At 43.5% G+C, this 27,293-nt stretch overlaps 2 protein-coding genes across 5 annotated transcripts in view; one reads left to right on the top strand and one right to left on the bottom strand.

The window, feature by feature from the left end:
* RASSF8 (Ras association domain family member 8) overlaps positions 1-19,638 on the bottom strand; it is a 130,200-nt gene extending 110,562 nt beyond the window's left edge. For 2 of the 4 annotated variants that reach the window (XM_068560980.1, XM_068560982.1), the window contains exon 1: positions 19,564-19,637. The gene's annotated coding sequence lies outside the window, so the exon portion shown is untranslated. Of the gene's footprint in view, positions 1-19,563 lie in introns of all 4 variants that reach the window. The other 2 variants (XM_068560983.1, XM_068560979.1) reach the window with 2 other exon arrangements.
* Positions 19,639-20,154: 516 nt separating this feature from the next.
* Positions 20,155-27,293, top strand: part of LMNTD1 (lamin tail domain containing 1) — a 445,486-nt gene continuing 438,347 nt past the window's right edge. Inside the window, exons 1-2 of the mRNA XM_068560487.1 lie at positions 20,155-20,631; positions 27,120-27,184. The gene's annotated coding sequence lies outside the window, so the exon portion shown is untranslated. The remainder of the gene's footprint in view (positions 20,632-27,119; positions 27,185-27,293) is intronic.

Here is a 27,293-nt window from a genome sequence, read left to right as displayed (position 1 = left end):
AAAGTGGTTGAAAACTGAACTGTGGGCTGCAAAAATCTAAGGTGAGGAGAACCAACACTGAGGGATTAAGCTTTCGACCAGGGAAACATCCTAAGATTCTAAACCAAAATCACAACTTTCCTGGTAATCTGTGCAAAACCAGGAGAGTCCCTGTCATGTGGTGTCAGGATTAGGTGTATTGGGTTTTTTTGGCCACGCCCTGAGGCATGTGGGATCTTAGCTCCCCAACCAGGGACCGAACCCGTGCCCCCAACCAGGGACTGAACCCGTGCCCCCTGCCACGGGAGCGCGTGGAGCCTTAACCACTGGACAGCCACGGAAGTCCCAAGGTGTATTGTTTTGAACACAGTAGGTGGAAGGAGACTAGAGACAGTGATGGTCTGGGTCGGAGGGAAGGCCCATAGAAGACTTGTTCATAAAAGGTTGGAATGAAGTCCAGATCCCTCAGTGCATTAGGTAAGACCCCCACTGCTGGGGCCCGGCCACATTTCCAGCCCTGCTTCTCTTCACTCCCAGCCACACACCCACACTGAGTGACTCCAGACAGCACACTATCTCCCAAGGGCACTCCGAACACCCGCACTCCTGGGCTGGTCTCCACTGAGCTCCTCTAGCTGGGGGGCCTCTTTCCAGTCCCCGATCACCTGGGCCCACCTTCACACCACTGTCGACCCATCACCTTTCTTTTGGCCCTTCAGTCCTTGATCAGAGTGCACTGTCTTCTAAATAGATTTCTCTGCTTCCCACTGTTGTAAGGAACCAGCCCTTCCTCTTTCCTTTTGCTATTATCTTTGTTGTCATAAGAGGGCTTTTGAAAGTTCAAGTTTCGCTTTGCTAACTCGACTATAAGTTTCTTGAAAGGCAGAGGCCATTTCCTGTCTCTGTATTACCAACCACAGCAAGGAGAATTTCTTTGACTTAACATGTGCTTCATGAATGTTTGCGGACTGAATATAAGTAAGGTGATCTCTACACTGAATTGGAAGGCACTGAGCCCCAGCTAATTATGAAGCAATCTCAACATTTCCCAATGTAAAAATCTGAAGAGGTAGAACTCTTAATTCAGGACAGAGATGGAAAAACTGTGTTTCTCATAACCAATGTTGGCATCAACAAAAAGCTAAACAGACTTTAGGGCAACGTGATATCCTTTCCCCAGGGGGATAAATTACTCTTATGCTCAGCTCCTGCCATTCCCCACCCAACACTGCACATCTAACTTTAGTGACACCAAGATTATTTGCAGTTCTCCAACAGACCATGTTCTCCGTCCCACACTGTGCCTTCATACCTACTATTCTATCTGTATGGAGTATACAGGGGAGAAAACGCCTTTTCATCCTCAAGTCTTAGCTCAAGAGTGAATTTTCCTCTTAAACCTCCCCCAATTTCCTCAAGGCAGACTTTGGAACACCTTTCCAGTGGCACTCACTTCCAACACCACCCCAGGAACCTACATCTCCATTTTATCCATTATCACATTCCAAAAATTACTTCTTTAAATGCCCAGCCCAGATAAAAAGGATCTAAAAGATAAGACTGGTTCTTTTTTACTTTTGCATAGCCAGCCCCAAGGCATTCAAAAGATACTATCTGAAGGGATCAACAATGAGTAAAGGTGTCTGACAAGCTACCAACCTCATTTATCTACAAATAGCTAACCTTCTACAATGGGTTCAGGATGAGTTGCTCACCCACTGCTTTCCTTGGAAGAGGCCGGCAAGCTGGAGTGCATCTCCAGAAGTTTTCACGGGACCTGAGTACCACTCCCATAGAAACAATACCACCCATGAATAGGGCTCCAGGCTAGCCCTTCAAGCCCCATTCTACTTGAAGGGATCTAAAATAGCTAAAATTGCTAGTGATTTTAGGACTCTCACAGACAGAAAACGTAATACAGGCACACTTCATCTTACTGCCCTTCACTTGATTGAGCTACACAGATAATGCATTTTTTACAAATTAAAGGCACGAGGCAATCTTGTGTTGAACAAGCTTATGGGTGCCATTTTTCCAACAGCACTTGCTTCATGTGTCTGTGTCGCTTTTACATAATTTTCACAATATTTCAAACTTTTTCACTATTATCATATTTGTCACAGTGATCTCTGATTAGCTATCTCTGATGTTACTATTATAATTGTTTTGGGGCACCATGAACCCCGCTAATAAAAGATAGAGAACTTAATAGATAAATGTGTGTGTTCTGACTGCTCCACCCACTGGCCTTTCCCCTGTTTCTCTCTCTCTCCTTGGGTCTCCCTATTTCCTGAGCCACAACAATATTAAAATTAAGCCAGTTCATTTTTCACAGAACTAGAACAAAAAATTTCACAATCTATATGGAAACACAAAACACCCCGAATAGCCAAAGCAATCTTTAGAAAGAAAAACGGAGCTGGGGGAATCAGGCTCCCTGACTTCAGACTATACTACAAAGCTACAGTAATCAAGACAGTATGGTACTGGCACAAAAACAGAAATATAGATCAATAGAACAGGATAGAAAGCCCAGAGATAAACCCACACACATATGGTCACCTTATCTTTGATAAAGGAGGAAAGAATATACAATGGAGAAAAGACAGCCTCTTCAATAAGTGGTGCTGGGAAAACTGGACAGCTACATGTAAAAGAATGAAATTAGAACATACCCTAACACTATACACAAAAATAAACTCAAAATAGATTAAAGACTTAAATGTAAGACCAGACACTATAAAACTCTTAGAGGAAAACATAAGCAGAACACTCTATTACATAAATCACAGCAAGATCCTTTTTGACCCATCTCCTAGAGAAATGGAAATAAAAACAAAAATGAACAAATGGGACCTAATGAAACTTAAAAGCTTTTGCACAGCAAAGGAAACCATAAAGAAGATGAAAAGACAACCGTCAGAATGGGAGAAAATATTTGCAAACGAAGCAACTGACAAAAGATTAATCTCCAAAATTTACAAGCAGCTCATGCAGCTCAATATCAAAAAACCAAACAACCCAATCCAAAAATGGGCAGAAGACCTAAACAGACATTTCTCCAAAGAAGATATACAGATTGCCAACAAACACATGAAAGGATGCTCAACATCACTAATCATTAGAGAAATGCAAATCAAAACTACAATGAGGTATCACCTCACACCAGTCAGAATGGCCATCATCAAAAAAATCTACAAACAATAAATGCTGGAGAGGGTGTGGAGGAAAGGGAACCCTCTTGCACTGTTGGTGGGAATGTAAATTGATACAGCCACTATGGAGAACAGTATGGAGGTTCCTTAAAAAACTAAAAATAGAACTACCATACGACCCAGCAATCCCACTACTGGGCATATACCCTGAGAAAACCATAATTCAAAAAGAGTCATGTACCACAATGTTCATTGCAGCTCTATTTACAATAGCCAGGACATGGAAGCAACCTAAGTGTCCGTTGACGGATGAATGGATAAAGAAGATGTGGCACATATATACAATGGACTATTACTCAGCCATAAAAAGAAACGAAATGGAGTTATTTGTAGTGAGGTGGATGGACCTAGAGTCTGTCATACAGAATGAAGTAAGTCAGAAAAAGAAAAACAAATGCCGTATGCTAACACATATATATGGAATCTAAAAAAAAAAAAAAAAAAAAAAAAGGTCATGAAGAACCTAGTGGCAAGACGGGAATAAAGACACAGACCTACTAGAGAATGGACTTGAGGACACGGGGAGAGGGAAGGGTAAGCTGGGACAAAGTGAGAGAGTGGCATGGACATATATACACTACCAAATGCAAAATAGGTAGCGAGTGGGAAGCAACCGCATAGCACAGGGAGATCAGCTCGGTGCTTTGTGACCACCTAGAGGGGTGGGATAGGGAGGGTGGGAGGGAGGGAGATGCAAGATGGAAGAGATATGGGGACATATGTATATCTATAACTGATTCACTCTGTTATAAAGCAGAAACTAACACACCATTGTAAAGCAATTATACTCCAATAAAGATGTTAAAAAAAAAAAGGATGTAGCACATATATACAATGGAATATTACTCAGCCATAAAGAGAAACGAAATTGAGTTATCTGTAGTGAGGTGGATGGACCTAGAGTCTGTCATACAGAGTGAAGTAAGTCAGAAAGAGAAAAACAAATACCGTATGCTAACACATATATACGGAATCTAAAAAAAAAATGGTTCTGAAGAACCTAGGAGCAGAACAGGAATAAAGACGACACAGATGTAGAGAATAGACTTGAGGACACAGGGAGGGGGAAGGGTAAGCTGGGATGAAGTGAGAGCGTAACAGTGACATATATACACTACCAAATGTAAAATCGATAGCTAGTGGGAAGCAGCTGCATAGCACAGGGAGATCAGCTGGGTCTTTGTGACCACCTAGAAGGGTGGGATAGGGAGGGTGGGAGGGAGGTGCAAGAGGGAGGAGATATGGGGATATATGTGTATCTATAGCTGATCCACTTTGTTATAAAGCAGAAACTAACACACCATTGTAAAGCAATTATACTCCAATAAAGATGTTAAAAAAAAAATTAAGCCAGTTGATAACTATACAATAGCCTCTAAGTGTTCACGTGAAAGGAAGAATCGCATGTCTCTCACTTTAAATCCAAAGCTAGAAATGATTAAGCTCAGTAAGGAAGGTATGTTGAAAGCAGAGAGAGGCCAAAAATTAAGCCTCTTAGGCCAAACAGCCAAGTTGTGAATGCAAAGGAAAAGTTCTTGAAGGAAATTAAAAGTGCTACTCCAGTGAACAGAGAAATGATAAGAAAGTGAAACAGCCTTATTGCTGATATGGAGAAAGTTGTAGTGATCTGGTTAGAAGATCAAACCAGCCACAACATTCCATCAAGCCAAAGCCTGATCCAGAGCAAGGCCCTAACTCTCTTCAATTCAGTGAAGGCTGAGAGAGGTGAGGAAGCTGCAGAAGAAAAGTTGGAAGCTATGAGAGGTTGGTTCATGAGGTTGAAGGAAAGAACCTCATAACATAAAAAGGCAAGGTGAAGCAGCAAGTGCTGACGTAGAAGCTGCAGCAAGTTATCCAGAAGATCTAGCTCAGATAATTCATGAAAGTAGCTTCACTAAACAACAGATTTTCAATGTGGATGAAACAGCCTTCTGTTAGAAAAAGATGCCATCGAGGACTTCCACATAGCTAAGGAGGAGAAGCCAATGCCAGGCTTCAAAGGTTCAAAGGACAGGCTGACCCTCTTGTTAGGGGCTAATGCAGCTGGTGACTTTAAGTTGAAGCCAATGCTCCTTTACTATTCTGAAAATCCTAGGACCCTTCAGAATTATACTAAATCCACTCTACCTGTGCTCTATAAAGGGAACAACAAAGCCTGGATGACAGCACAACCAGTTTACAACATGGTTTACTGAGTATTTTCAGCCTACTCTTGAGACCTACTGCTCAGAGAAAAAAAAAAAAAGAGATTACTTTAAAAATATGACTGTTCATTGACAGTGCACCTGGTCATCTAAGAGCTCTGATGGAGACAGACAATGAGATTAATGTTGTTTTCACGCCTGCTAACACAACGTCCGTTCTGCAGCCCACGGATCGTGGAGTAACTCTGGTTTTTAAGTTTTATGATTTAAGAAGTACATTTCATATGGCTACAGGTCGCATAGATAGTGATTCCTCTGATGAATCTAGGAAAAATAAATTGAAAACTTTCTGGAAAGGAATTAGCATTCTGCATGCCACTAAGAACATTCGTGATTCATGGGAAGAGGTCAAAATATCCATTCACAGGAGTCTGAAAGAAGTTGATTCCAAGCCTCATAAATGACTTTGAGGGATTCGAAACTTCAGTGAAGGAAATAACTGCAGATGTGGGGGAAATAGCAAGAGAACTAAAATTAGAAGTGGAGCCTGAAGATGTAACTGAATTGCTGCAATCTCATGACCAAACTTGAATGGGTAGGGAGTTGCTTCTTGAGGACAAGCAAAGAAAGTGGTTTCTTGAAATGAAATCTACTCCTGGTGAAGATGCTGAAGATGCTGAAGATGGAGATTGTTGAAATGACAACACAGGGTTTAGGCTGGTATATCAACTTAGTTGATAAAGCAGAAGCAAGGTGAGAGGATTGACTCCAATTCTGAAAGAAGTTCTACAGTGGGGAAAATGCTAACACACAGCATTGCACGTTACAGAGAAACCATTTGTGAAAAAAAGAGTCAATCAATGAGGCAGACTTCATTGTTGTCTTATTTTAAGAACTGCCACGGCCACCCCAGCCTTTGCAATCACCATCCTGATCAGTCAGCAGCCATCAACATGGAGACAAGACCCTCTATCAGCAAAAAGATTACGACTTGCTGAAGGCTCGTATGATGGTTAGCATTTTTTTAGCAATAAAGTATTTTTTAATTAAGGTATGTACATTGTCATTTTAGACATATGCTATTGCACACTTAATAGACTACAGTATAGTGTAAACATAACTTGAAATGCACTGGGAAACGAAAAAACTGGTATGACTTGCTTTACTGCAGTGGTCTGGAACCGAACCTGCAATATTCCTGAGGTACACCTGTATTAATAAAAGTTCCCTGCCTGTTCTGCGGGCTAGACTAAAATCTTAGCCCTCCCTTTTAGTGTAAATACCCTTGGAGAAAGATCTCCTAAGTCCTAAATCACCATGGACTCTATGGCGCTCTCTCTGTGGATCAGTCATGGCATTTCTTATGTGTCAGGTGGGCTTTCCTCCTCCTTCTCTTTTCTACCTCCTCTACTTGTATGATCAGGAAGAATCAGTTTAATATTAGCCCAGATAAAATATGATAAACACATCTTCTGGAGGAAAAACTCACACACTACATGCACGTTTATGCTCCCACCGTGGCTGGGCCCTCAACACTGCTGAGCTCGCCCTCCGTTTTCCCTGGAACCGCCAGCTCACGGAGGACTCAGGGGCTACCTGCCCCAAAGCTTCTCTGCTACGCTCAAACTCCCACCTCAAAGCTACGTACTTTCATTTGCAAATAATCCTCACCCCTCACTTCCTAGAGAAAATTAATGGCAACTGGACGGGAGTTCCCTCCCTAGGCATCCACCCTCTCTAACTCCAAATTTTAAATGAAGGACTTTGCCATCCGGCAGACCACCTCAGAGACTCATCATATGATCTCCAGTTAATCCTCATGACCAGTAAGGGAGATACCATCACACCCAGCTGACTGATGGATGAGCAAACTGAGGGTTAAAGGGATTAAAGGATGTGTCCACAGTCCCATGACCACTAAATGACAAAACAGATAGAATCTGGGCCTCAGGACGCTCACTTCACATTGCACTGCACCACATCTGTTTCAGGACAACCTCAACCGACGTCCTCAAGTTCTCAACTCTCCTCCACACGTCCCATGGTCTAACCTAATCTACCCAAGCGCTTTATAAGTAAACTTGCCTTTGCCTCTTTAAAAAAACAAGTACTATCTTTTTCTGATTATAGAATACATACTCATTATAGGAAATTCTGGAAAACATAAAAAGATGAAAGAGTAAGATTAAAAGTCATCCATAATCAATAACATGAATGAACAATCTGCAACTATACACAATATGGATGAATCACACAATACTGAGCGTGAAAAATCAAACACTAAAGAGTACACGTTGTACGATTCCATTTACATAAGGAACAAAAAGCAGCCAGAACTGTGGAATGCCATTAGAAGTCAGGAGCATGAGGGGGCTTGTGGAAATGAGGATAATATCCTATTTCCCAATCTGGGCACTTGTTGCATGGGTATGCTCAGTGTATGAAAATTCAATGAAATATAATTTATGATGTGTAAATGTGTATATATGTACACGCAATTGTACACGTATACACACACACACACACATATAATATACTTGAAGTCAGATGAAATGTTTATATTTTGGCGTGTTTTCTTCCTGGTGCTTTTTTTTCCTTTTGGTATTCTTGTTTAAAAATTATTTTTTAAATTATGATCACACCGTACATATAAGTTTATATTCCATCATTTCACCTAACAAAAAGCATATGCATTTACCCAAATTACTATAAATGCTTCATAAATACTTTTAATGGCTGTATAACAGTCTACCTGGCGCCTGTATCAGTGCCCTGCTATCAACCATTTAGATGTTTCCAATGTTTATTATTACAGATACTGCGGTAGTGAATACCTTTATCCTTTAAGTCATTTAGCCACGCTCTCCTCCGACTCTGCTTTATATATTGATAATATTTATCTCACAACATACACCGCCATGTGTAATCACTTACGTACTTACCATACCCTCATTGTTCATAATAAGATTCCCCAAGCCACAGACCCACATCACCCTTCCTCGTACCCTCTACAGACCCTTACTTCTGAACACAGTAGGTACTTATTATTTGTTGAAGTGTTTTCAAAAGCCAAGGAAAACCTTCATTCTTACCAACCTAGATTTCAGTACCACCTCAATCACCCATGTAAAATGAATGTTTCAGTCAGCTATATTCCAACTCTTCATTTAGTCTGCACAGCTAAATGCTTAGAGGCAGTTTAGCACGGTTCCCCTTGAGGGTATAAATACTAGCCACTGTACTGAATTCATCCAACAACTAACAGTGCCAAGTCCCAAGGATCTAATGAGAATCAGACAAGTTCCTCTCATTAAAGAGCTTACAGTTGGTGGATCATTGAATATGGATCTTGCTTTCAGGAGACCCACAGTCTAGCAGGAAAGGTGACGTGAAACAAATCTCAACTCCTCTACTCCTAAGCTTTCAAATCACAAGTATACAGATGGGTACAAATACCGGCCCCAGAGCCAAACTCTGAAAACTTGGCCTGGGTGGGTGCCTTCATGTTCGTTAGTCTATGAATGAAGGTGTTTGCTGCACTTAAAACACGTTTTAAATAATTTTACAAACATTATTAACCCCATCATATCTGATAATGCAAAAGTACAGTACATGTTTAAAGTGCTAATAAAAAAAGAGACACAATTATGACAGACACAAAAGGAGAGCTAATAAAGATAGTTGAGAATGGTGAAAAATATTTTTCTTTTTTCCTTTTGCATATGGAATGAAGACTGGGGAGAAGCCTGGAGAGCAAAGGATGAATGAGGCGAGGGTGAGAAAAGCTAACCTATACCTATGATAAGCTAGCAATAACAATTAGCCAAACAGAAGAGAGATCTTCCGAAGTTTTTCCATCCTGAATACAACAGGATGATCAGAACCAAAGGTGGAAACTTGGTCCAAAGTTAGTTCAGGAGGCCAGGAAACTGTTCTAGAACAGAAAGGCTGAGCACAGCCAGGACTGAGCCCACTGAAGGCTCCTACAAATCAAGAGGTGACAAGTGACCTTGGACACCAAGGGCTACTAAAGAGGTCCCCAGGGCTCCAAAGAGACCATGAAGGAGCTACCTGTCTCAAGAGATTTTTAATGTAGACAAAGCTGCTCCACTTTAGAAAGAGATGCCAAACAAAACATCCAGTAGCAAAGGCATGACTGGTTGCAAAGCTTCAAAGAACAAACTTAGACTCCTTGAACTGGATCAGGGAACTGCAAGCTTAGAGTCTTCTTAGTCACTTTGAACCTGTGAACAAATGAGCTTAAGAAGAGCCTCTCGGAAGCTCAGCTGTTTGAAGTAGAGAGCATCTGAAATTACAATGCAAAGGAAGAGAAATATACATGAACATGGTGGAGAAGGAAAGCAAGATGGACTCCTATGGGAGTGACCACCTCATTCAGGAACAGGCTGGGTTTTAGAGCTATAGGGTTCTATAGCTCTTTAGAGCTATAGGGTATTTCCTTTTGGAATACCAAAAGGAAAAAAAAGCACCAGGAAGAAAACACGCCAAAATATAAAGGTTAGCCAGGCTGGGTTTTAGAGCTATAGGGTATTTTGGTACGTAAGGGAGAGGTTGAACCATTTTTTTCGTGTGATCAAATAGCATGTTTAGATGTTTCAGCATCAATGTATTAATTTAGTTCTGCTAGAGCCTGGCACATGAGGATGGGGAGGGAGGGAGAGCTGGAGGGCAGCCAAGCAGGGAGGGAGGGCAGCCACAGGGCAGGGGAGCAGAGCCAAATTTCCTGCGGGCTGCAACAGAGTCAGAACTCAACCTTGTAGGCAGTGATGGAGTTGAGTTTTTAGCAAGTCAGTGAGATTTGTGTATCTGAAAGCTCATCTGGCCACATGTAGAAGATGGGTCTCAGGTGGGGAGACCAGTGAAGCGGCAACAGTCTAAATGAGAGATGTTAAATTAGGGTAGTGAACGATGGAGAAATGGAAAAGATTTCCTGAGCTATCCAGAAGGTACAATCACAACCAGATGAATTAGTCAAGGTGAGGTGGCACAGGAAGGTCAAGATTAGGAATAAAGTGGATGATGATGCCAAAAACCCAGGTAGGAAATCAAGGAAGAAGCCAGGAGGCACGCTGATCCAAAGGGATTGCTGTACGGTTCAGTGGAGAGGGGTCTGGAAGTCAGAGTACAGGGCATATAAACAAAAAACATTTTGGAAAATATTCCAGGCAGCTTATAGGCCCTCTGCTGCCCACATAGAACAATGGGTTAAGAAATCCTGGACCTGGGGGGCAGGGAGGGAAGGTCTCAAGCAGCACTTCTCAACCAGCATGCTACTGGCAAAGTACAAGGGACAAGTCTTCACCACGAAGGATGCCGAGGACCCCTGGCTCAGCCCTTGCCCACTGACCACCAGAAATACCCACAACCTAGACTCTATGACAACCAATCTACTTCCAAATGGTACCTGTGTTCGAGAGCCTCTAGTCAAAAGGGAGAGGAGGCAGCAAAGAAGGCTTAGTCTGAAAGAGCAGAGAGGGAAGGAAAAGCAGATCTCACCCTCCAGCCAATAGGTCATCCCCATTTCCAAACACACCACTATGTGACGATTCTCCCACCTCCACCACTAGCACTTTATCTACTCCATCCCTTGCCTGAATTATTGCAATCATATCCTAACTGGTCTTCCTGCTTCAATTCTTATTTTTTTTTCCCTTTTTATTAAGTCACCATACCGTACATGACATCCCCAGGACTTATAATGTAAGTTTGTACCTTTTGACCCCCTTCTCCCATTTTACTCCCCCACCTCTCCATCCCCACGCCTCATTTGTGCAATTTTTAAAGACTGCACATATAAGTGAGATCATACAGTATTTGTCTTACTCTAACTTATTTCACTTAGCATAATGTCCTCAAGGTCCATCCATGTTTGTGGCAAATGATGGGATTCCTTCTTTTTCCTGGCATAATAATATTCCACTGTGTATATATACTACATTTCCTTTATCCATTCATCCACTGATGAGCACTTAGGCTGTTTCCATGTTTTGGCTTCCTACTTCTATTCTTAATTTCCCTTGACAAGCCCTTTCCACATGACAGCAATGTGAACTTTTTCAATTTTACTAATTTTATTTAATAAGCACTTTTATAATACTTACGATCTGCCATGCTCTGTTCCTTACAAATATTAACTCATTGAAACCTCACAACACTGGGAGATAGGTATCATTCCTACTCCCATTTTACTGATGAGGCCCAGAGAAGTTACTGGACTACTGCAGGGTCACAGAGCCAGTAAGTGTAGAGCTGAGATCTTAACCCAGACAGCCAGCTCCAGAAGTCATACTCTTGCCGACTCCTCCACATTATTCTCCAATTCATTCATTCCTCTGTTCAAGACCCTTAACAGCCTTCTCACTCAAGAGTAAAAACCAAGATCCTTGTCACAGCCAATAAGGCCCTAGTGTAGGGGTCCCCATTACCTCTTTTACTTCATCTCCTGCAACTGGTCTGGCTGCTCTGACGTGCACACACCCGTATGCGCCTGCTCCAGGGCCTCTGCACTCACTGACCCCTTGACCTCGAGTGTCTTCCTCCAGACAGCTACAGAGTTGGCTCCTTTGCTTCATTACCATCTCTACTCAAATGTGCTCTCCTCAGTGAGGACTTCCTGCCCATCCAATACCAAATCACACCTCCACTCCCACCCCCAGCATTCTCAATTCCTCCACCTTGCTATATATTTTTCCTCCAAAACATTTATCATTAGATAAAGAATGTAAAATTACTCATTCATTTATTATCTAACTCCCCGTAATAGAGTATGCTTTCCATGAGAACAGGAGTTCTATGTGTTTTGTGCTGTTACAGCCCCGTGCATGGAAGGGCATGCAGTTCATTTTGAATGAATGAATGAATGAACAAAGAAAGAGTGGTGACAAGGAAGTCAAGGAGAAATTTCAAGACAGAGGGAGGCACTTCCCTGGTGGCGCAAGGTTAAGAATCTGCCTGCCAATGCAGGAGACATGGGTTCAATCCCTGGTCCGGAAAGATCCCACATGTTGCAGAGCAACTAAGCCCGTGCACCACAACTACTGAGCTTGAGTCCTACAGCCTGCGAGCCACAACTACTGAAGCCCGCACGCCCTAGAGCCTGCACGCTGCAACTACTGAGCCCTCACACTGCAACTACTGAAGCCTGCGGGCTCTAGGGCCCGCATGCTACAACTACTGAGTCCGCGTACTGCAACTACTGAAGCCTGTGCACCTAGAGCCCGTGCTCTGCAACAAGAGAAACCACTGCAATGAGAAGCCCGTGCACCGCAACGAAGAGTAGCCCCAGCCAAAAAAAAAAAAAAGAAAAGACAGAGGGAGATCGCTCAACAACATGAACATGCTAAAAAAGCTTTGGTCATATTGGGGTGAGAAGCTTCCATTGATTCTGGCAATTAAGATATTGGTACCTGTGGCAAGACATGTTTCTAAGAAATGGTACCTTTGGAGAGCGAGTTGGCAGGTGATGTGGCAGAAGTATTAAGCATAGACGGCTCCTGTAAGAAGTTGGCTGAGAGAGGAGACAGCTAGAAGGAGCAGCAATGTCAAGAGAGACCTCAGCATGTTCTTTCCACGCTGAGGGTCAGGAGCCAAGGGAAAGTGAGATTGAAATTCAATGAGAGGAAGCATTACCAATGGAGAAAGGCCTTGGAGATAGACACCTCCAGACTGTGGTGAGTGGGGAGGGTCCTCCATGTCAACCAGCAAGCGTTCTACTCCCACCCTTGGATGATCTACACTGACAGTGCTTTCTCTAACTCAGGTGCTCCCAGCCCATCGGTCTGGACACACAAAGAGCCCTGAGGCCTGTTCAGACTCCCAGTTCAGACAGAGCTCACTGGAGCTGGGTGAGGGAAAGGTGCTAACTCCTCACTGAGACACTTCATATACATTCATTTCCATACAGAGACACACACAGACACCTCTTTTATTCCAAACTAGCCCTGAGTGACAAATTAGTAGCCCCATTTAAAGATCAGGAAACATGAGGCTGGGCCAGTATCATAACTTCCCTAAGGCTACCCAGGTCTAGCCAGGCTTTTAACTGAAGTGCACTCTTTCAAATATGCACTGTATGTCCGTACTCAGTAGAATATAACAGGAGAAGAGACAGGTAATCAAGACTAGACAAATTACAATGGAGGGCACGAGCTAGGTTCAGAGATTATAGATCTATTCAAATATTTTAAGCAAAAATAAAAGTAAGAGCTTACTGGGGAATTCCCTGGCGGTCCAGTAGTTAGGACTTCAGCTCTCACTGCTGAGGGCCTGTCTGGGTTCAATCCCTGGTTGGGGAACTAAACTCCCACTTTGATTCTGTGAGCCTTATACTTGCTTTCTATTACTTGTGCATTTGCCTCACCCCTTCGACCATTTTTTTTTTTGGCCGTGCTACGGGTCATGCGGGATCTTACTTCTCCGATAAGGGATCAACCCGCGCCCCCTGCATTGGAAGTGCGGAGTCTTAACCAGTGGACCACCAGGGAAGTCCATTTGACCATGTTTTAATCACCTTTGTATCTCCTTAGCTGCTCAGTAAATATTTGAATCAAAAAAAAAAAGTAAGAACTTACTTTTCTGTCCAGTATCTACCCATTAGGAGAACCCTAATTTTTTCAGTGTATATACTTATATCTGGAAGAATAACTTAATGTGATCTTCCAATAATAAAACTACTATAATTAAAGATAAACATGACTTAGCACTCAGAAGTCTATGACAGTTAACAAGAGTGACAAAATATATCACCCACATGAATAAAACCTGGTAGAAAATTATCACAATTCTCCTCTTGTTACAACCTGTATTTATATCTGATTTCTTATCAAAACAAAGAATAAAACATATACTGCTGAATAAGAAAATATCTTTCTCAATGCATAAAACTTGGACAGCACTGGAGTTAACTGTAATGAGATTTGTGATATATCTGAATGTGACAAAAAAAAATTGCCCAAAATAAGTCTTCTAAATCCTATAGCAAGGCTGTGAAATAAATAGGCAATAAATATGATTGGTGCTGAAAAGCTCCAGGAAACTTGTTCAAGGCCACCCAAAGTAGCCAGTAAGCATGTATACATGAGGGAAAGAATAACAAGGGCTCCCAACCAGAACTTTCTTCTCGGGCATATGGTGGCTAGTCCTGATGCAAATGTCCTGGGGGCACAAAGACCTCCCACAAAGGCAAATCACATGATGTGCCCCTCTCCAGCCCCACTCCCAGTATTTTTATACAAGGAAAATCAGGTCTAAATAAGTACCAAGGTGAGGTAAAGGGTCTGGCTAGAGAGGACATCTCTACTTGTCATGCCTTCCCGACTAGAAAATAAAAGGTGGGGAAATGAGGAAACAACAGGGACAACTTCCTTGAGTGAAGCAAATGTATGAAAAGCTTAAGAGTCCTCTTCATGATGTTGACCAGGTGAACTACTCCTCTTTTGTGAGAGCACCTAGCCCAGAACCTGGCATATAATAGGGGGTTAAAAATGCTTTAACCCTCCCTGCTCTGCTCTCCCAACCCAAGGGCATCCAGCTTCTGGCTGGCAAAAACTCAGGGTCCAAACCACAAAGACGTGTAACATTTTGGGGAAACCTAGAGGTTGAGTGCAAAGAAATAAATCCTACAATCAACTCCCAAGTTCCCTGTACCCTTGGTGACCCACCATATACCAAACTAGAAAAGAATTGGAATTACTTCATTCTAGGGTGTGAGGGAAAGTTCTAAGAGGAAACTAAAGCCCTAAAGAACTAAAGTCAAAAGAAAATGTGGGTGATTATGTAAGAAGTAGAGGCCAGAAACATTAATAAAGACACAAGTACTTAAGAGTTATAGTACATCAAGCTAGTATTTGGTAAAGAGCAACCACATGACAAAAACACTCAAAGCTTTAAGCCTTCCTTGGCCTTGGAAAGTCATGAGACTTTTTTGGCTAAAGCAAGGAATGCTTTAGTGAGAGGGAAAAAGAACTTCCAGACCTCTAGGTGGCTCCCATTTTTAAGCAACTACCTCTCTACCTTAACTAAATGGCCAAGCGACACTAGTTATTTATGCAAGTCACGGCAATAGCTGGACCATACTAAACATCCTTAGAACTAAAACTCTCCTTTTTCTACTCCAGTTTGCCCTTTCTTCCTTTGAATTCGAGCACTGGTGCAATCCACAGCTGCTGACTAACATGTTATCATATGACATGTGCAAAATAATGTGACATGGTAAGTTTTTTTTTCTTTCAGTAATCCTGTGCTGATGAAAAAACCATAATTCCTTTAATGATGTACTTAGAAAAAGGATTATCTACAACAGAAAATCACAAGGGTAACACCAATTAAAAGGTGTCTCAATTTATTTATGAATTTTCCACAGAGCTCCAATGTATTCACATTTTACCTGGTATCCGCAAAGGATATTTCATGTTATACATAAAACCAACAAAGAAAGAGTGTAGGAGACAGCCAGTCTGACTTTTGTGTTAGGAGAAGCAGATTTAACAGTGATAAAGAAGGCAATCAATATACAAATCACAAGTTGTATTACTATCTTATTCATTACAACAATAACTATTTATTGAGCATTTACTATATACACACCAGGCACTGGGTATAGACTGGTGAATAAACCAGGCATTATTTCTGCCCTCAGGGGCAAGAGAGAAACATTAAACAAATAATACATAATTATAAACTGTGGTAAATATTTAAAAGGAAAAGATAACTGCTATGAGGGAGACAATCAAGGGGTTCTAAGTGGCATGACGATACAGGTGGCCTTCTCAGGGAAGACTTTTATAGAGGATACCTGAACCAGCACCCAAGGATGAGAAATTACTCAAGGAGGTGGTCCTGAAATAGACCACCAGCAGGAGCCCTGAGGTGAGTCTGCTAGAGAGCTGGATCACGTGGCTGGCCAGAGATGAAAATGGGGGACGGGACCAAATGACACAGGACCTTGTGGGAATGTTGAAGATTTTGTATTTTATCCCAAGAATAAGAACTCTGAAGACTTGAAACAGCAAGTGACTTCTTTTTTCTCCTTCTGGCTGCTGGTGGAAGAGGGATTGGAAGGGGGGGGCAGAGTGTGAGCCGGAGGCCTCTGCAGTGGGAAAGAGGATGGTGGCTTGAACTAGGATGCGAGCATAGTGGAGACTGAAAATCAGGTTTGAAAGAAAATCAGGTTTGAAAGAGACTATGCCCGAAAAGTAGACAGGACTTTGTGACAAACTGGTTGGGTGGGGGATGACAGAACAGAACACAGAGTGGAAGATAACTCCAGCCTTCTGGCCTGAGCCACTCATTAGATGGATGAGATGAAAAACTGAGGAGGAACAGTCTGAAAGGTTGAGTAATCATGAGCTCATTTTTCAAGAAGTCACAGATGCTGCCATTTACTGGCTAAGATGGGCCAGGCACCATGTTAGGTGTTCTACTTGTCACAGCATCGCTCTTAGTAATAATATCCCCATTTTGCAGAAAGCTTTGAAGTTTGAAATCTCTTTAGGGTTGGAGCAAGCTAGCAGGAGAGAAAACAGGTGATACATTATTTTTAAAATCCAATCCTCAGAGTTATGATGCACAATGTTTTCCTATCCCACTCCCATCTCCACTCCACTGCTACCCGCAAAGAGTTTTGCTATGTTTTGAACACCAGCAAGATATCTAGGACCCTAATGGTTTACAATAAATGAGCAAAGCCATTATGCCAGGAATCAACCATAATGGAAAGAGCAACAATATTCAACACTGAACAACATTTTTACTCTCATTACCTACATCAACATAAGACAGACCAATTAATGAGTAAGAAACTCTGAAACACTCATCATTTCTCAAAATGACCAAGTCATTCAAGTCAAAAATTAATGCAAGCCACCCAGTACAGAGGCTACAAAAGCCAAGCATTGAGATTCACATTAAAAAATTGAAACCTTAATAAAAATAAAATACTAGGCAAAAAGAAATGATACCACAACCTCACAGAATTTAAAATCTGCAATTCCTAAATATCTCAACCGAATGCCAAATTCAGGAAACATGCACACTAAAAACAATCCAAATATTCTCACTTCTTTTTAACTGCTTTTCCCTGCAGCATGCTGACACTTCAGCAAACTGAAATGCCTTTCCTCTCTGCACAGTCCCATGATTTCCTCCCTCTCTGAGCTCTCTGACGTCCCCCTCAGCTACTGAAGCCCCCAAATTAGGTCTTATCAATGAACCTAGAAAGAATTCAATGCATTACGCCAACTGTGTATCGAGAGTACCGTCTTAAGACTCTTAAAAGGAGAGAAAATGAGGAAGGGGAGGATTTTTGAAAGGTTTTACCATCTACAGTACAAATTATATTTTTGTTGGGTCTGATCCTTCAAAAGTCCAATCATCAAATTATGTTCAGTCTTCTTTAAGTAGGGTATGGTCACATATAATATTTATAGTTTGGGATAGTTCCCCATGGGGATAAATAGAATTAAAAGTACAATTGATATGCCAGCTAAAAGATAAAATCTCACACAAACCATCCTCCAAAACAATACTGCTCTGTCCTGCCTCCTGACTCCTGTGTGCACGCAGTACCTCTCCCTGCAGAGGGCTAGCTGGCATTCACTACTGCCTCACCCAGGCAAAGGACGGGATGCTGAAAATCCATTAAGAAAGCTTCCCATTTTTCTGTTCCTTCACAACATGACTGCCAACTCCTGGCAACCCAGAGATGAAAGACTTAAGAAAAATGAAAATTAAAAAAATAAAAGACTGGGACTTCCCTGGTGGCACAGTGGTTAAGAATCTGCCTGCCAATGCAGGGGACTCAGGTTCGAGCCTTGGTTGGGTAAGATCCCACATGCCTCAGAGCAACTAAGCCCCTGAGCCACAACTACTGAGCCTACGCTCTAGAGCCCGCGAGCCACAACTACTGAGCCCACGTGCCACAACTACTGAAGCCTGTGCGCCCAGAGCTCAACAAGAGGAGCCACTGCAATGAGAAGCGCCCGCACAGCAACGAAGAGTAGCCCCCCACTCACAACTAGAGAAAGCCCGCAGGCAGCAAAGAAGACCCAACGCAGCCAAAAATAAATAAATAAAACAAATAAATCTAAAAATAAATAAATAAATAAAATAAAAGATTTCCTGGGGCCTCCTACCAGAATGGGTGGTTAATCCCACCGACAGAAAATCGGAAATCTATCCATATTTAAAGGTGCTTCCTGCAGACAAAAGAGATCTAACGAATTGCTGAGACACATTACACTGGAAAATCCATAAATGTTCGTCCCTCTGTGTCACCAGGCTGGAGGAATTTTTTTAACGCAATGCTTTGATGTATTGACACGGTTAACCTGACGGGTTTAAGTCTGCTATGAAACGTGCCCTGCATCTATTTCCCGTCTAAATGCCTAAAGATCAGGGGCAATACTGACCCGCAATTGTATGCAGCGCTTGCACTGCTCAAGATGCCGTTTGATGCTGAGAAAGTAGTGGTTCAGCAACCAGGCGGCTCTAGGATGCTGAAATAACAACGTAACGCTCGATTACGAGCCCAGGTACTCGGCGTGAAAGATCCTGTGCTACACGAGGACCCCACATTCAAGGCTCACGTCCCCTTCGGCTTCAATCTTACTAAGCTTTCCGCGACGTACCCTCTTCAAAGTTTCTAGTTTGCTAAACGGAATTACTTTGAAAGTCCCCTCTTCTGGACTCCCCTCCCCAGACGGGTTGGCGGCAAGGGGAAATAGGCACGGAGGATGGTTAATCGTTCAAACATTTAAAAACCTGTAAACCAATCATCTTTTCAGAGGAAAAAAATAAGCGTTCACCAAGCAGTCGCTCGGCAAGCGAGCATCCGATTTCCATTTGGAGCGAAAAATATTAAAGAAGCCAGACATACATTTCCCTTTCCAACAAAAGTGGCCTCTAAACTCCCCGGCCAAGGACACTAGGAGGAAACAGAGGCTGGAAACAAGCTCGTACTCTCGGTCAAAGCGCGTGTGTGCGGCGAGGAGAACGCGCAAAGGGGAGACAGCGGGGAAAAGGTGAACTGGAGGAAGCTGGAGCCCGCGGCGGCGGCGGCGGCGGCGGGGCGGGGGCAGATCGGACGAAGAAATCCGAGGTGCAGAGAGAGGGGCGGGGAAGGGGGAGCCCGGAGGCTCCAGGAGGAGGAGGGAGGGCTCCCGGACGCTGCCCAGAGATCTCGGCCGCCTAGTAAAGTTAATACTTACTCAGTTTCGCAACTGCGCCGCCGCCGCAGGCCGCCCCGCGGGGCCGGCCGGGGCGCTGGGGACGCGGCGGCGCCCGGCGGCCGCCCAGCGCCGATCCCCGGCCACGCAGCCCGGCGCGCCTCGCTCCCCGGCGCTCCTCCGGCCGCGCGCCCCGCACCGGCGGGAGGCCCCAGCTCCCCGGCGCGCCCTCTCCGCGCACCTCCTGGCCAGCGCTAGGTGAGCGCGGACGCCCCGGGCGGGGGTGCCTGGGTGTGCGAGCGCGCGGGCAGCCGCGGCACCGCCGGCGGGAGCCGCTCCCAGCGCTGCGCCGATGCCGCGGGCCGGCGGGCAGGCGAGGCTGGGCAAGGAGCGGGGCGCCGGGCGCGGTGCGGGACGCCGGGCGAGCGTAGGCGGCGGAGTCCGCGGCCGGCTCGCTCCCGCGGCCGGTGCCTCTGGGCGGGGGGCCGGGCTGGGGGCCGGGCCGGGCGGCTGGCGGCTCCGCCCCTTCGCCGGGCCGCCGGCTGAGCGCGCGAGAGCGGCGGCGCGGGGGCGCCCCCCTCGGCCGGGCGCTCGGGTTACAGCCGCCGCTCCCCTGCTCCCCCGCCCGCGCCTCGCCGGTTCGCCCGCGCCGGGAGACAGTGTAACGGAACTGGGATGCCAGCGCTGCATTGTGGGAGCTTTTAAAGCGGCGGGGAGCGCGGCGCGGCCGCTCGGGCTCTCGGTTCCCCGCCCCATACCCCCTGGCACGGCCCCCACGCCGCCCGGCCGGTCGCACACCCTCAGCCAGCCGAGGCCCGTGGACCCGAAAGCCAGAAATGGTGAGATGACCGGTGCCTCGCTGACTCTCACAGAGCAAAATCTTCCATAGCCCGGGGATGAGACTTGCAAAACTGCCCTCCACCGTCACCCCGGAAAGTAGGAGGCTTTTTCTGCGGACGCTTTAAAAAAAAAAAAAAAAAGGCCCTTCCATCCCCTCAGGACTGGGTTTGAATTGCTTTTCATCTGGAGTGGCAATGATTCAGCGACCCCCTTCTCAGCAGCAGGCAGTGACAGAGACAGGAGACGAAAAACACAGCGAATGAATCAGACGTGAGTAACCAAGTTTAGAACGAGCTGGGCTCAGATTCAGAACACCGCTCCCCACTCCACCACATACACACACGCACACACACGCACGCACACGCATATGCACACGCATCTACCTTTAAATATAGCAAATTGTCAATGAAGGAAAGCAATGGTTTTATGTGGAAACGCAGATGTGTGTGTTGTTTTCACCATTCCACCTCTTTTTTACGGCATGCAAAATTACTCTAGCCACCAGACAGAATCCAGTTTTTGGGCCAGACTTGTGCTCACACAAGCCCACAACTCAGGAACAGCTATCAGTTTGTAGGGAAATGGGATGAGGATGAATAATGGATGAGGTGCAAGGAAGCATTCCAATTATAAAATGTCCCTTTTGATTCTCCAGACACTCGGTTTTTTGGGGTTTTTTTTTTTTTTTTTTTTTGCTTTTTTGCTTTTTTAATCATCGAAACGGAAATATTACATTTGAAGCACAACTTGTTACCGCTCGTCTTACTCAGGGCTTGATTTGTTTTGTTTGGAGTTTGGGTTTGTAGGCTTTTTGTTTCTTCCTCTTTTTATTTTGCCCTTTAGTTATTGCACAGCTCATTAGTTCCTCTACCTCAGAGGTGAACTGAGGAGAGGGATGGTAAGACTCAACTTAGGCTAATCAACATTTGGAGGATTTGGGGACAAGTAAAGTTCTCTATGATTCAAGTGTAAAGCCCGAGGGAACTTTTTAAGGGACTCTGTAGGGCATGGATCCTCTTCCCTGAGGAGTTTTCCAGCCTTAATGTTAACATTTCCTAAGCTCTCATTCCCTTGTCAACCTTTAACTCCACTGAGTAACGTCAGTCACTGCCTAATTGCCAAATCTAATGGAAAAATTCAGTACCCATCTTCTGGTGCCCTTTGTGGCATTTGCCAATGTTGACCCCTCCGTCTTTTTTAGGATCTTCCTCCCTTTTTTTGCTGTGATAGTCATCCTTCTTTTTTTTATTATTATTATTAATTTTTATTGGAGTATGGTTGCTTTACAATGTTGTGTTAGCCTCCACTGCACAACAAAATGAATCAGCCATAGTCATCCTTCTTTTATGGAGGTCTTGAAACAGGGATGAGTGATAACAGGAAGGAGTGTGGCTATTGTTAAACCAGGACTCAGGATCTTACCAAGTAGAAGAACCTTAATCTAGTTTCTGTTGGTCACCAGGAGGGTCCTGACCTCGATTTTATCATGCATCCGGAGGTGAACAAGTTGACTGACTCATGACAGCTACCTTTCATGTCACCAGCATTTAAATCAAGATGAAATTTGCTATGATTAAATATCTGTGTCCACTATTTAGGGGAAGCACTTACTAGGATCCAGGTACCTGGTGAGGTATCCCCACCTCCAAATCAGAGTGTGCCTTACTGGTGGCTGCAGAAGTCAGTGAAGTTACCTCTGTCCAGCCCGGATAAACCCAGAAAAATCTCTTCCCTACCTCAGCCCCATGTGGTTAATGCATTCTTTCTTCAGCATATAGTATAATTTGTTTTGAGCTTTCTTAGCCATAATCACATCCCTGTTAAGCCTTCCTGAGATCACACCAAATGTCCTTGGCAGGATTTGTAAACGACCCTTACTTCTGCTTTCTAATTATATTCCCTGAAAGTAACCTAACTAGATGAGTGAGTATTCATGCACTTCAAGCCCTGTGATGTAATCAGATTTGATTTTCAAGAAAAGAATCTGAGAGGATGGATTCAGAAAAGAGGAGAATCTGGAGGGAGAGAGACATACATGGAGAGCAAAGAGAATGAACAAGCGGGGTCAGCACCTAGAGACATATTGAATGTATTATCAGTTTCCTACTGCTAACTATAAGCAAGTTACCACAAACTTAGTGGCTAATAACAATAAGAATGTGTTATCTAACAGTTTTAGAGATCAGAAATCCTAAAATCAAGGTGGGGGCTGTTTTCCTTCTGGAGACTCTAGGGGAGAATCCATTTCCTTGCCTTTTCCAGCTTCTGCATCCCTTGGCTTGTGACCTTCCATCTTCAAGGCCACAGCATAGTATCTTTAAATCTCTCGCTCTCTTTGTGACTTCTGCTTCATTGTTAGGAGGATGTCTCTTTCTCTAAGCTAGGCAAAGAAAATAGGAATTGATGTAGATACATCTCTAGCCATATATGTTATGAACTGAATTGAATTATTTGCAGGAAGAAAAGATGTTGTCTTCATTACTAGTGAAATTGTCATTTGGATAACTTTTTTGACTGTGTCATTGCTGAAGTGGTGACTCATTAGTTCAACTAACCCTATAACCCTCTGGTGACCCGTGTAACTGAAACCCAACGTGTTAACACACTAAGAGACCAAGTTCCCATCTGCTCTTCCTGGGGATAAATTCCTTTCTCTGGTAATCCCTGGCAACTTTTTCTTTTTTGTGTCAGTGGAATCATATTGCTAAGCTTGAGAAATATGTATCTGGACCAGCACTTCCCAAACAGGTCCACCAGGGAACACCACCTTGTAAGATGGGATGCTGGGAAGAACAGTTGTACCATGCTCGGATAAGGCCCATGGAACACAGTTGTGACTACAGTTTAGGCCAGAAGAAGCTTGTTAGTGGGTCAGATCCGTTAAGGGCCACGTGTCGGGAAATCCGTTCATGAGGAAGTCCAAGGGAGAAACAAATTTTGTCAGAAACAAGTAGGTATGTGTGCTGGAAGGAGTAAATTATGGACTTCTGAGTATAACTTACACATTTCTTTATTGGCTAGTCCCACCTATCTTCCCTTCTCTTTTGCTGCTTCTGTCCCCACTCTGTGTTTCACCCAGACTACTTACAGCTTACTAACCTCAAACGGTGGTTCAGGATCACTCCTCAGTTCTCTTACCATGTGACCCTGAAATTGCTTGTTTACCAGTGGAGCCCTGGCTATCCTCCTCCAACTTCGCCCCACCCCCACCCCCACCCCCTTCTTAAAGCCAGGGGCTCTGTTGTATTTATTGCTATATCCCCCATGCCTGACACAGGGCCTGGCTCAGACTGGGAACTCAATTAATATTAGTTGAAATAACAATTAAATGAATGAATGATAGTATAAATGCAGTAAACTCATGTCACCTACTCATCTGTTATACTTGCCTTGGATCTTCTTCCTTCTAACCTATAACGAGCTGAGAGTTGCATTTCGTCATTAATTTATAAACATAATAAATATGGTATTGTGCTAGTTCTGGGCTTACAAGAATTAATATGACAAAATTAATATTAATATGACCTCACAGGCCATCTGAGGAAAGAGATGCTAAAAGAGAAAATTAGGTAGATAATGCTAGTTACCTATCCCATTCCCTTTCTCCACTCCTTTCTTAGTAATAGAAACCTGATTTTGTGCCCAGTGAGAAGTTTTCTTTCTCAACCTTCCTTGCAGATAGGGGTTACTAAGTATTGACCATGTGGATATGGGCCTTTCAGGAAAACTCATTTGTGTGTCCTCATTTATGAGCAGGGCTGACTCAAGCACTATTTTTGCCTGAAACACAGATGTAATAGCTGGAGTTACAGCAACAATCTTGTGATATCAAGGCTACCTTGAAGCCTGAAGTCATGTACTAAAATTTGTACAAATGGGATCATTTAAAGTTATTCAGCCTATCTTACCAAGCCTGCATTTAGTCACTGTTACTGACAAGTTTGGAAGGAAAAAAAAAATCATCTCTCTTCTCTTCAGTATACGTGTGTAGAAAGCAATTAAATGTGGTTTTCTTCACCATTCCTAGTGAAAATCTTGTACACATACTGAAACACTGCAAGGATCTATAAATATTGTTATTTATTTGACCCACATAAAGGGCCTTTTTAGAAACAACCAACAGTTCTCAGATCTGTAGGAATTTTTAATTTAATGATAGTTTCTTGTTAAAAAAATAATAAAATGTTTAGAGACCAAGTCATAAATAACTCCTTAAAGGACCCTCCAGTAATTTGATGGAGCAGGAGGGTGATGAAAATTTTATTTTGTTAAATAGCGAAGTACAGTATAGAAAGAAAATAAAGCATAAGCTATAAATGGAAACTATAACAGGTTATACCAAAAGGAATAAATACAAATATATTCAGAAATAGGATTTAAAATATGATTGACTTCTTATTTAGGCAGACGTATTTTGAGAGGATAATCCTATGAAAATGAAAGTCTTGGTTTTTTAATTGTAGGCTAGAAGAATGGATTTAGTCAGCTGAGATTAACTATGGGGGACTCCACAAGAGCCTATACTAGGATCTGAATACTGGGGAAAAACAGTGAATGTGGTGCCTGATGTTAAGAAGTTGCATCTTTGTAAATACGTGCAGTAAAATCTGGACTGTCTCTCATTCTTTCCACCTGAATGCCACTCACCAATCTCCCTACACTTCTCCAATGCTATAATTGAGGTTTATAATGATGTCCCCAATATGACTCCTGAATCATAGCAGAAAGATTAAATTATCTTCTGCTTTGCCTTTATGTGTTTAATTATATTTTTATTAATTGCAAACTGGAAATCTGATCTGTTTATAATGCTGCTGGATTAACCAGAGCCTCGTTATCAGGGACCCAATCATTCACGGTAACAGAGTTTATAGTTCTTGAAGGGAAAACAACCCCACAACTGATTTAAAATGTGAGATTTATATGATCATAGTAAGAATAATTATTATAAAATAATTTAGAATCATCCAGCCACATTTGAAAGAATTATAACAAATGTATTAATAATAAATGCTACACATCTAATTCTTTTAATAAGTATAATAACTCATATTCTGTAGAAAGAGAAAAATTAGAGTATGAATAAGTAAATCTTCATTTAGGCATAGGCCCAGGAATATTATAAATTGAGTTGCGTTGTATGTCCAAATTTGCCTTAGGGTCCTGTCAAGCTGCTCCTCTTCTCACCCTTGGTTTCCTCAGAGATGTATTGCTCTGGTGACAGTAAAGGACCTCTAATAAACATGAAATGAGCATGTATCTTAGATCAGGTTTTCTGGAAGCAGAGCCTGAGACAGGGATTCTTGTGCAAGTGACTTATTGAGGGTGTGCCTCAGGAGAAGGGGCAGGAGGGAGGTAGCATAGGGTAAGGGGGATAAAAGCAAAGACAAGACAAGGCCTCAGCTGGAGACCAGCTTTAGCATGATCCTGTGGGGAACTCTAGAGCAGGAATTGGACCACAGAGTTGGTCCCTTGGGGCAAAGAGACTGGCCTTTTGCACTCCTATTATCAGTCACTCATTGACTGAAGGTTGGTGGTAACCCCTAAGGCAAGGCACCTCCCGTTCCCCCCAAGGGCAAAGGCAGTTCTCTGAGAAAGAGGCAGCTGCATTTAGCAGCCAACACTCACAGCAGCTAGAGATGCACATACTGGCCCAAGGAAGGGATCTGAGAAGGGTACCGACAGTACCCATGACACATCATATATGGATAGGTTAGAGCTCCACACCCAACCCTTAAGGATCCTGTAACAACCGAAGCATACTACTAAAAGTACTGCGGAGACCAAGCACCATGTATGGCCTTGTCTCTAAAGGAAAGTATGCTCAGAACACAACTAGGAATGTGAGGAGCCCATCTCTTCTTCCAGCACAGGCTTGGGAACTCCCTCTCTCCTCACCTACATTTTGTGCCAAGCAGTGGCAGCTGGTGGTGGCTTCAGGGACTGAGGCGAAGTGCCCAGTAAGGAAGGAACTAAGGATGTTAGGAAAATTTGAGATAGATCCAGACAGGCTGGGATGGGACAAGGGGACCACTGGGTTAATGCTTATGTCTGAGGCCACTTGCTAACCTCCCCCTTTGTCCTCTTCCACTGGCCCTAGAAATGTACTTGCTTGCTTATCTTTCCTCTGTCAGTCTCTCAGCTGCTCACTAGGGTTTCTATTTCCCCTGGCCGCTGGAGCTGTGTTTGTCTGTCTTCAAACAGCTTTTCCGCCACTCTTTTTTTTTTTTTTTTTAATTATAGTTGATTTACAATTTTGTGTTAGTTTCAGGTGTACAGCAAAGTGATTCAGTTTTTTATATATATATATTATTTTTTTTTTCTTTCTCAGATTCTTTTTTCCACCACTCTTAATATAACAAACATTCAACTTCAGCTTTGCAACACCTTCTAATAGTTTGACGGCTAAGTATGATGGTGGGTGTGGGGAAAGGGAATAGAGTAAAAATCCTTCCCATGCTATTCCCCTTCCTAAATGTAGCCCCATGAGCCAGGTGTAGCGTGGGTGCCACGGGTGGGTCTTTGGGAAATACAGAGGCCATGCTGTTGATTCACCTGCATTTCAGGGGAGCACCCAAAGGCTGTCCTGGGAGGTGCTGGGTGAAGGCTCTGGGGTACAGTGTGGGAGTGAAGGGGGCAGAGAGCCCCAGAGGAGATACACGTGTGGGCAGGTGGTACAGGAGCAGGGACAAGGCTGTGCATGGTGTTCCTCTAGCAAACTTGGGCACTTTCCTTCTCTCTCTCCCCTGGTCCTTCAGCCCCAGACCTTCCGCTGAAGACACCAGTTTAGACTAATGGAAGATACACTGACAACTGAGAATTGGTGAGTGTGAGGCAAGAGTGCAAAATACTGGCTATTACAGGCTCTGAAGGAAGGGAGGAAAATCATAATTTTTTTTTTTTTTTCTAATCTGGGAAAGGAAGAGATGTTC

This window comes from Eschrichtius robustus, chromosome 13 (assembly GCF_028021215.1).
Source record: "Eschrichtius robustus isolate mEscRob2 chromosome 13, mEscRob2.pri, whole genome shotgun sequence".
NCBI classification, from domain to species: domain Eukaryota; kingdom Metazoa; phylum Chordata; class Mammalia; order Artiodactyla; family Eschrichtiidae; genus Eschrichtius; species Eschrichtius robustus.
Note: the sequence above shows the minus strand (reverse complement) of the source record. Positions and strands in the feature narration are given on the sequence as shown.